At 34.9% G+C, this 11,598-nt stretch overlaps 1 pseudogene; it reads left to right on the top strand.

Moving 5' to 3' along the window:
- The first annotated feature begins 5,931 nt into the window (after positions 1-5,931).
- Positions 5,932-8,183, top strand: LOC139842457 (cell division control protein 2 homolog; annotated as a pseudogene).
- The last annotated feature ends 3,415 nt before the right edge of the window (positions 8,184-11,598 follow it).

Below are 11,598 nucleotides of genomic sequence, written 5' to 3' on the forward strand. Positions count from 1 at the left end.
TATGTGTGCAATACGAAGGACTTATGCCTTTAATATCATGAATCTTCCATGCAATAGCTGGTTTATGAGCTTTTAGCACAGAAATGAGTTGAGATTTTTCATTTTCAGTAAGAGAAGACGATATTATTACAGGTAATTCAGATTCACCATGTAAATAAGCGTATTCCAAATGGTTTGGAAGTGGCTTTAACTCTAATGTCGGTGGTTCTTCTATCGATGATTTATATCGATATCTGTCTTCTTCTTTTAGCATTTGAATTTCTTCTGTTGTTGGTTCATATCCATTAACCATGAGTGCGGCTAACATTTCAGCTTCATCAATTGGTTCAGTTCCTTCTCCTAACGAACATTCTCCTGTTCCTTGTAATTCTGGAAATTCTTCTAACAATTCTGCATGTGAATCTATAGTTTGAATATAATAACATGTATCATCTGCAGATTGCGGTTGTTGCATGGCTCTATTAACAGAAAAGGTAACACTCTCGTTCTCTATACTTAGGGTCAGTTTCTTACCAAACACGTCTATTATTGCTTTAGCCATGTTTAAGAATGGTCTTCCTAATATGAGAGGAACTCGAGAATCTTCTTCCATGTCTAGAATAACAAAAAATACTGGAAATACTAAATTATCAACTTTAACTAGCATGTTCTCCATTATCCCTCTAGGATATTTTACTGATCGATCGGCTAGTTGTATGCTTATTCGTGTTGGTTTCAATTCTCCAAGGTCTAGTTTAGTGTATAATGAATATGGCATTAAATTTATACTAGCACCTAAGTCTGCCAATGCTTCTATTGAACTAAGACTACCCAGAAAACATGGAATTGTGAAACTTCCTGGATCGGATAGTTTTTCTGGTATCTTATTCAACAGCACTGCAGAACAATTAGCATTCATAGTAACAGCCGAGAGTTCTTTCATTTTCTTTCAATTTATGATTAGATCTTTCAGAAATTTAGCATATCTAGGCATTCCTGAAATCACATCAATGAAAGGAAGATTTACATTTATTTGTTTAAACATATCCAAGAATTTGGATTGCTCGGCTTCAAGTCTCTCTTTTCTCATTTTACTCGGGTAAGGAAGTGGTGGTTGGTATAGTTTAACATAAGGTTTAGCCTTAACTGTGTTATCTTCATTAACCTTTTCAACTACCGGTTCTGTTTCCTTATCTTGATCAGGTTGTGGTTCTTGTGGAGTAGGAATAAAGTCATCAGAAATTACAGGTATTTCAGGTGGTTTAAGTGTAATACCACTTCTTGTGGTAATGGCTTTAGCTATTTCATTTCGGGGGTTAGCATTTGTATCACTCGGTAAACTTTCCGATTTTCTTTCACCTATTAACCTTGCTAGGTTACTTACTTCTTGTTCCAAATTTTGAATGGAAGCTTGTTGATTTCTAAATGCTTGAACATTTTGTTCATTAGTTTGTTTCTGAGATGTGAAAAACTGCGTTTGAGATTCAACTAGCTTCGACATCATATCTTCTAAATTTGTCTTTTTATCATCGGTTTGTGGTGGTTTGTTTTGAAAAATAGATCTTTGCTGATTGTAAGTATTATTAGATACTTGTTGATTGCTATGACCTTGTTGGTTGTTGTATGGAACATTTCGGTTATAACTCTGGTTTTGATTGTAAATTGGTCTTGGCGGTTGATAATTATTCTGATAATTATTTCCAGGCCTTTGGTTCATGTATGAAACATTCTCTCTTTGTTCCATTGTTTGTTCAATACTGAGACAATCTTTTGTCAAATGTGGTCCTCCACACTGCTCACAACTAATTCGTATAGAGTGAATATCCTTAGTCATCTTTTTCATTCGTCTCTCGACAGCATCTATCTTTGCGGAAATGAAATCAAAGTCATGGCTAGAATCGGCTCTAGCCGCTTTAGATGATCTAACGATATCTTTTTCTTGGTGCCACTCATGTGAGTGGGAAGCAGTGTTATCAATAATTTTGTAAGCTTCAGTTGCGGTTTTTTTTCATAATGGAACCACCAGCTGCTATATCGATGTCTTTTCTTGTAGTGATGTCGCATCCTTGGTAGAATATTTGTACTATTTGATAAATGTCTAAACCATGTTGCGGACATCCTCTCAAAAACTTTCCAAATCTTATCCACGCCTCATATAGCGTTTCATTTGGATTTTGCGTGAACGTAACAATTTCTCCTTGAAGTCTCACGGCTTTAGATGTCGGATGGAATTGTTTAAAAATTTTTCAACTAAAACGTCCCATGTATCAATCGCCCCTTCAGGTAACGATTCTAACCAATCTTTGGCTTCTCCCTTTAAAGTCCAGGGAAATAACATGAGATATATATGTTCATCCTCCACTTCTCTGATTTTAAATAAAGTACAGATCCTATTAAAGGTACGAAGATGTTCATTTGGATCTTCCTTCGGCGCACCACTAAATTGGCATTGATTAGTTACCATGTGTAGGATTTGTCCTTTGATTTCATAATCTGGCACATTAATGTCTGGTTGAGTAATTACGTGACCTTGGCCAGTGCGTTTAGCTCTCATTCGGTCTTCCATACTTAGAGGTTCCAGATTTTCCATGATTGAATTTGTTGAATCTGAATCACTAGAGAATTCTGATTTAATGGTTTGTTCCTCGACAATCTCTGTTTGAATGATTGGTGGTTCCGGAGGAAAGATTAATGGTTCAGGATCTCTGAATTGTCCCTGAATATCCTCCGGATTCTCAATTGTGAGGTCGGGTTCAAAAAATGGATTATCGGAAATTTAAATTGGAGTACTTGGTCGACTAGATGACGATTCTAAAGAAAAATCAACGGCCACAATATTGGCTAGATGTCTTGATCGAGTTACAGGTGGTGAACGTATAAAAGGTGGTGAACGTTTTGCTCGGTGCATTCACTGAATATCCTATTAGTTATAAAAGATAAAAATTATTAAAGTTATCAAATTAATAGACTTTTCTGATTTTGCCCACGTTTCGAATAGCCAATAGATGCAGCAGGTAGCCAGGACCCTTTAAATCGGAAGCCCACAACTCGCCACTAACAAATCCAACTATTACTACGAACCAGAAAATTTTGGATGTCTATCAATTTAACCACTTAAAATAATTTTTCGTTGAAATTTAAAGAAATTTTAGAGAAGAAATAGAAAATTCTATGTCCTAAAAACTAGAGCGTCGAGAAATAAGAAAGAAAAAGAGCGCGTCGGAAAACGTAGAAAAATAAAAGGTCGAAAAATAATAAAAAGAACGTAGCGCGTCGAAACTTAAAAGTCTAAAAACTCAGAATTAAAAGTTGCGTCTAAAGGTATTAAAGCTTAAAAGGAATTTTATATCCAAAATGGCAATAACTTAAAAAGGTACTAAAACTTATAAAATATTAAGGTGAAAAGCGACGTCGTAAAATTCTAAAGCACATAAATCTTAGTCTAAAGAAAAAGCACTTAAGGGATTTTACGGCAAAGCCTAAAAATCTTGAAATATAAAAATAAACTACGGAAAAAACTAAGTTTAAAACTAATTACGAACGAAAAATACAAATATTACTAAACGACTAAAAAGATAAGAAATAATAAAAAAAATAAACTTAAAGGTATAAAAATACAATTTATAAAAAAAAATATATTATTTTTATATTATTTATTTATAAAAGTATTAATTTTTAAAACTAAATAAAACTTAAAACTTAAAATACAAAATTAATTAAACTAAAACTAATTATTATTAAATATAAACCCTAATTAAAAATAATATTAAATCTTAACCCTAATTAGGTTTTAACAATAATAATAATAATTAATACTCCGTAATTAATATTGTACGAGGATCAAACCTGGCCTGTCAGAACCTCTCATGCGATCGCATGAGTTTGAAACGCAGAAGCCATGCGATCGCATGGATGCATTTTCAAATTTTGATGCAGGCTTAAATTCGACAGGTTCAAATGTTTTTTTTTTTAAAAATATTTAAATAGAATAAATAAAAACTTATATTTTAAAAACTAAAATAAAAATAAAGAACTTTATAATTTTATCTATATTTAACAAACTCTTAAAAATATATATATATTATATTTTTCTTTTTATATTTTTAATTGTATTTTTAAAATTTAAAACGTATTTTTACAAAAGTAAATTAAAAATCTTTTTTTATATAGCGTTGCGCTTTCGGCGTTTAAGCAGTCTCCGGCAGCGGCGCCAAAAAAACTTGATGTGCGTAGAGGTGTATACGAAATAGTTATATATTTATTATGAAGAACTATTAAATACGATACAATTTTACACAAGTTATTTAATTATTTATAGATTGGAAATACCTAAACCTTGCTACAACAATAATTAAAGTGCGATAAATAAAATGACAATAAATAAAATTACGATAATTAAAAGTGGACATTATCACCTTACGAATGATTTTTCAACACTAACGGGGTTGAATTTTAGAAAACAGATATCACCATTACGTCCGGAACGGTTGAAAATGGTGGAATAGACACTTCGCGGCTCAAATTTCACTTACGGGACAAAATTATAATTTGTTATAAACTTCAGGGACCAAAAATGAAATTCTGAAAATTTCAGGGACCAAATTGTAAAATTTCAGAATTGCTACAGTACTGCTACAGGAACTTGCTACAGTACCGCCAGCTGCTACAGCGAATTGCTACAAGACTGCTACAGTGAATTGCTACAGGACTTTCTCTCCGGCGAACTTCCGGCACCGGTCGTCTTATCCGGCGAGATTCCGGCGAGTTGACCAAACTTTGACCGGGTTTTTTGGGCTCGTTATAACTCCGTTTAAGTCACCGTTTTTTGCGTTGGACTCGGTTCGACGAGACGAATCTAATGGTACACTAAAAATTAGATTTTGAGGAAACTTCAGAAGACCCAAAAACTCAACCAAAGTCTCTAACCAAGCTCTGATACCACTTGTTAGGAAGAGAGGATCGCCTGGATGTTGGGAGATACAAATTTGAGAGAAAATAACTCTATTACTTACAAGAATAAATTTACAGAGTATTACAAAATTATTACAAAAAAAACTCTCAAACTCACACACTCTCTAGGTTGTGATTACACTTCTCTGAGTGATTTTGGGATGATTTACAACTGAGGTTTGCACATCTATTTATAGCTAAGATCTTATAGCGGTAGATAGGTGTGAACGAGGAAGGTGTCGTGTGAACGGAGAAGGTGGGCGGCCGTCATCGTATTCAACTTTGCTACTTCTGTATGAGTTGTCAAGGTTGCCTTCTTTGAATATCTAGAAACAATGTTAGAGTAGTTGAAGATTTAGATTAGATAGTAGTTGATTAGTTTTAGTTTAAAAGTAATTAAATTTTGATGAGTAGTAATTGAATTGTTATGAGGGGATGTGTTTTAAAAGAAATGATTCTTTATTGCTTCTCAATTTGTACACCCACTTTGGAACATCATAAGCCTATATATAGGCATCACAATGTCGGTTATCTATTTCTAGACATTTCTGATTTTTTTCAAACATATCATCTAGACTTGTAGTTAAATATCTAGTACCACTAAACATTAATTAATTAGTTCTAGATATTTCTAGAAAAATATTATTATTTTAACAAATAAATCTTGATTACGGCATCTAGAAGGTGAAGCTGGATTATGGCTGAAAACTATCAATGTTAGTCACAATTTCATTAAATTGATACATTTGAAATGTGTGTGATATTAGCCGTTAATTTTGTATCAGTACGTTATTGAGATGCTTACTTGATGTCTGTTTAAGAAAACTAGTATTGTCATAACTCCTAACCAATGAGAATTGAATCAATCCAGCTGCTGAATTTCATAGATTTCATGGTATTTTGCTTAGCTTTATATTTATCATATGAATTTATTCTTCTCTGTTGGTGTTGCGTTGATGCAGATAATTATCTGAACAAAGAGTTCGTTTCTAGTAAATTTTTATGGAACAGGTACGTGTACAAGATGTTTAAGGGATTCCCTTAGTACTAATATTATGTTTTTCTCCTACTTGATTTGTCCACCACAGTATGAGAAGGTTGAGAAGATTGGTGAAGGAACATATGGTGTGGTCTACAAGGCTCGTGAGTCGTGACAGATATATCAATGAATTATTGCTCTAAAGAAGATTCGTCTAGACGAAAATGATGAGGGAGTACCAAGCACTACTATAAGAGAAATCTCACTGCTAAAAGAGATGGAGCATGAAAACATCGTCAAGTAATTTTCTACACTAGGGAACTTATATAATAGTAACTGAGCAATTGTCAGCTATGATATTTTGTTATCCTGATTTTTGAATTTGATTGCTGAATGCTGATTATACAATCTGTTGGAACCTTGGGAATTTATCTCTATTGAGCATTAACTTCACATCATGTATCTTATTAGTATATGTGCCGCCAATGAATTATAATTATAAATTGAATATAATTGTTGTTAACAGGTTACATGATGTCGTGCATACTGATAAAACGATTGTATATGGTTTTTGAGTACCTAGACTTAGACTTAGGAAAATACATGGATTCTCGTCCAGAGTTCTCAAAGGATCCTCATCTTGTAAAAGTGAGTGAATCTTGGAATTCAACTTAGTTATAGTTTGTGGGAAGTGATAGGTAAAATACCTGTAACATTTTCTCGCCTTATGCAATTGTTGGTTATCCTCTTTAACTTTCAGATGTTCCTACATCAAATATTGTGTGGTATGGCTTATTGTCATTCTCATCGAGTGCTGCAAAGAGACTTAAAGCCTCAAATCTTGTTGATAGATGCTAAAAACAGTGTTGTCAAGCTTGCAGACTTTGGGTTGGCCCGGGGACTTGCTATTCCTGTCAGAATTCTAACACATGAGGTAATTATATGGTTTTGACACATGACCGTAACATTTCCAGTTTTTAACCACTTCTGCTACTTATCTGTTATCAGTTTATCACTCTCTTGCTCAGTCACACTTTGGCCATACTATCCGTTCTTTCTAATGACATTTTATAAGAAAATACACATGCGAACTTTTGGTGCTAAGTAAGAGTTAAGATTACAAGGATTATCCTTCACTATTGTACATATCACTTAATTCGTTGGTATAACTATCCAGGTGATGACATTGTGGTATAGGGCACCAGAAGTTCTTCTTGGATCCCACTTATATTCTACTCCAGTTGATGTGTGGTCAATTGGTTGTATATTTGCTGAGATGGTGATTCGGAAACCACTATTTGAAGGACACTCGGAGATTGACCAGTTGTTTCGCATTTTCAAGTAACGTAATCTTGATAATTTTACATATTATGTCATGTATGCATACACACTAATACATATGTGTTTCTGTCTGTTTAGTGGGTAGCGGGTTCCTTCCTTTAGTGGGTAGCGGGTTCCTTCCTTTTAATTTGTATTCAGGTTGTTCTTTTTTTCTTTATAGAATAATGGGAACTCCGAAAGAAGATACATGGCCTGGAGTGACTTCTTATCCTGACTTCAAGTCAACCTTTCCAAGGTGGACGAAAAAGGTGATGAATTTTCCCTTCAGTCTCCTAAGTTTCAATGCTTATGATCGGTATTAGTGTTCTCAAAAACTAACTGGGCATCATTTTCTTCTAGGACCTGGCAACTTTCGTTCCAAATCTTGATAAATTTGGCCTTGATCTTTTAAGCGTAAGTTCAAACTAACTACTACTTGAATAAATTATAATTAATTCTCATATACTAATATTGTATCCAGCATCATTACATGTTTGCAACTATTTGTTACTTTCCTGCATCTTTAACGAAGGCCATTATTGAAAACAAAAACAAGAATTGCTTATAGGGTTTTCAAACCAGTGGCCGAACTCACGCAATTGCTTGCGAATTACGTGTACCAAAAGAGTGTGTAACTATAGTCTACTACAAAAAAGGAGGCATTTTCAATTCTTATGTGTAAAGGTCCCTAATCCATCAAACTGGCATGAGTTGTCCAAAATTTGTATTCGCTTTAACCGGCCTGTTTTGTCATTAATAGTTATAACTCATTTAATGAGCTGTGTATGGTGTGATTATGTGTTTTGTTTGATTATATGGTATGGAAGTCTTGGTTACAGAATCACTAATGTGCATTTTGTTTTAGAAAATGCTTTATATGGACCCCAACAGAAGAATTACAGCGAAGGCTGCACTAGAGCACAAGTACTTCAAGGATATTGGGTCTGTGCCATAATTCACTTTCTCTATTACCGACTCCAGTTATCACTATTATGTGCGAAAGATGTATCAAATTTAGGCGACGTTCTCTTCTACTACTCTATATTCTCCAGGAAAACATTTACACGACATGGAAATGCTTTTGTGCAGTCATAATCGGATTTTCTTGCACCTTCTGGTCTGAAACTTACCTTAAGTTTCGAATAGATAAGGTGCAAGTCTTGGACATATTAATGTAGTCTTTTTGGTATGCCCATTCCATGTTCCTAAGCTGTTTCTTTGTATATGTAACTGGATAGTCTGAATTTCTTCTTTAGTTCTGGTTCCAGTGCGTTTAGGAGGTTCTTTATTATAGTAACAAAATTTTCACTGGTATTAATAGTTTTACGGAGTATTAGCCATCCTTTTATAGGAGGATACCTTATTGATTACACTTGTAAATATACTGAGTAATAAACACAATTACAACAATTAGAATTATATTCGCGCAAAGCATATGTCGCTCAAGCTTATCATATGTACTATAGAATAGCTTCATGCGTCTGACCAAGTAATTTTAGCTTGCCCCCAGTCATTTTGAGACACCTCTAGAGCCAACCAAACGGCATAAGATGCATCCACGATATTATCGCCACAACCCCTGTTGGAGTCACACTCGTCTACAACTTGAGCTCGTACACTTATATCATTGTAATATATATTGATATAGTTAAAGCACCGTTTCCCATGATTATACCACTGAGTGGACAATGCTACAATGAGGAAGGTATTTGAGTGGTACTCACCATCACACTCAGATGGACCCCCACCGTCTCCACCTTTTTCGAAACTGTTAAGCGTCATAGTTGCCTCTGTATTGCCGGAGTCAAGGAGTGAGCGCTTGTTAGTGCTGGAACGATTAAAACTGTTCGCACCCATAGTTGTGTTTTTGCGTCCTAACCTCTCACTGAATGTAGTCCGAGCATGGACACATGATTTGAATGATGTAATTGGTAGAAGAAAGAGAACGAGAAAGATAACTGCAGTTTGCTTCATTGTTATTTTCTTCTATGTTTTTGGTGGTATTGAGTGTGAATAAATTGAATAAATAGAGATGGTTGTCTTCAGTATGGTTAGATCTGTGTCAAGTTGTTGAAGTATTGTAACTTGTAAGAATAAGAGGAAGGAAAATACAAAAATAAAGGTTGACCTATCTGCCACATTGTTGATGAAATGCAAGCAAAACTCGAAAAATGCCAGAGCCGAAGATAAAAATCGACGACATTTTCATCAAGTTGCTTAAGAAGTGGAATCAAAAAAGCCAAGGGAAAGTACAAAAAGGTTGGTGTTTTCGTCATTGTTGAAGATATGAAACCAAAGATCCAAGATAATGACAAAATGTTACCCTCTCTATGTCTCAAGAAAAACAGAAACAATCATCTTTTAAGAATGTCAGTGTGCCAATGATCCAATAATCGACCTTATATGTGGTAGTAATATATAAAGGTGAATAAGTTAAGATTATGATGGGTCTCATTTATCTCCTGATTATATCTTTAATGTCAACGATATAGGCATTCACAACGGTGTTCGGTTGCTACAAAACTGATAATACAAAATTTGGCCTCATTAGACCACTTCAATCCATCACTAAACTTTGACAGCCACATCAACGCCATGGTAGCACTTCTTCAAACAAATTAATCCCATGATAATACAGAAATTGGCCTCATTAGACCACTTTAAGCAATCTTTCGTTCTCAAACGTACTGCATACTATTTAATTGCGAAATGGTGAGGGGGACAGAGAGAATGGTGCTAACGGTGCCCTCGAGGGCTACATTGAGGGCGTGCCCATTGGCACTGGTTGTACGTTCCATTTTGTTGACATCGACAACTGATTTATCATGTGATAATACATCCACCTACTTGGCATTGATTGCAAAAGTTATGGTCATGTAATTTGACAAACATAGAACAATGTTAGTATTACCAAGTGACACACAGTCAGTCCAATTGCTGCCACACACTACAATTTTTTTATCAACGTAACCAATTTAGAATTTAGATTAAGTAAGCTTTTATATTGGGAGACGATTCACACACCCAACTATACAACCTCTAAAGCACAAAGTGCAAACACGCTATAACATACCTATGGTGTATGAATCAAACATTTTTTTATCACATCCCTTTAAAATTATCTGTATAGATAGATATTTGGTATTAGGATTACCTTACTATTTTTGTCCAAGGAGGCGTTCGCGGCTTTTGATGAATCGATGATGAGTATGGTCGGGCATTGGCGGAACTTGAATTCATATACAGATGGGCGCGAGTGTAAAAATTTAATAAAATTTTCAAAGTCAACAGGGGCAGACACAAAAAAATCTAAAAAAATTTCTTTAGTGTAAAATTTTTTTCCCCGTTAAATTCAGGTGGGGCGGGTACCCCCTTTGTGATACACTAAGTTCCGCCCCTGCCGAGAAGAGCGAACCGGTTAATGTTTCTCTTATTAATCCTCGCGAGAACCCTAGTACGTCGCTTAAAAATACATATCAACAAAAGAGGAAGAAAAAAAAATTGATTCAAGGCGTCGAGATGGAAGAATTCGGATTTTTCATCAAAGACATTTGAGTTCGTGATCTCGGTATTGTGTTTCCTAGTGTCTTTTTCGTTTTTAAGTTTCATGTCACTGTTAGGATTGTGGTATGCGTTGTTCCTTATCCGGCTTGTATTTTAATCCATTTGGTTTCAGTTTTTGTCTAGGTTTGGTCAAGATGAGGTTCGGTATAGATAGTTCGTATGTTTGCCGCTTTCTAAGTACGAACCTCATCGGATATTTCTCTCGTTGTACCCTTTGTTGAAGACGTTATCTATACGAAAACATTTTTCGTATTTATAAAAGTTTTCTTTATTTTTGAAAAAAAAAAAATTTTTCTAAGAAGAAAATGAGGTAATTTAATTAGCAGTGTTCATAAACCTCGTTGAGATACTTTTCTTAAAAGTGCCACTCGATCAATACTAACTTAAGCTATATCAAGCCCATCCAAACTTACAATTTGTAAATAAGATTGATTTGTATCAAGCACAGTCAGTGGAATTAGAGTAGTGAATTGTCATATGTTAACACCTATTTTCTTATGAGGTAAGGCTTAGTGTATCAACACAATACCAGAAGTATCTGGCTAAAAGTGGGGGAGTGTTGCCGATTGATGTTTACCCTCGGGAAATAATCCCTGCAGACCCGGTTCACAAGTATAGAAACTTGTGGGGTGGCTTAATTAATCTTTTGTCCGCTGAGCACTGAGCTACTAGCCGGATGACTTCTAGTGAGAGAAAGTACTATTTGAGAGAGAAGGTGAAGTCTCTGCTCACAAGTTGTCAGAGTGTCTGAATGTGTAAAATGACGACCCAAGGGGTCTATTTATAGTGATAGATCCACCAGATGG

The sequence above is a fragment of the Rutidosis leptorrhynchoides genome, chromosome 4 (genome assembly GCF_046630445.1).
Source record: "Rutidosis leptorrhynchoides isolate AG116_Rl617_1_P2 chromosome 4, CSIRO_AGI_Rlap_v1, whole genome shotgun sequence".
In the NCBI taxonomy this organism is placed as follows: Eukaryota; Viridiplantae; Streptophyta; class Magnoliopsida; order Asterales; family Asteraceae; genus Rutidosis; species Rutidosis leptorrhynchoides.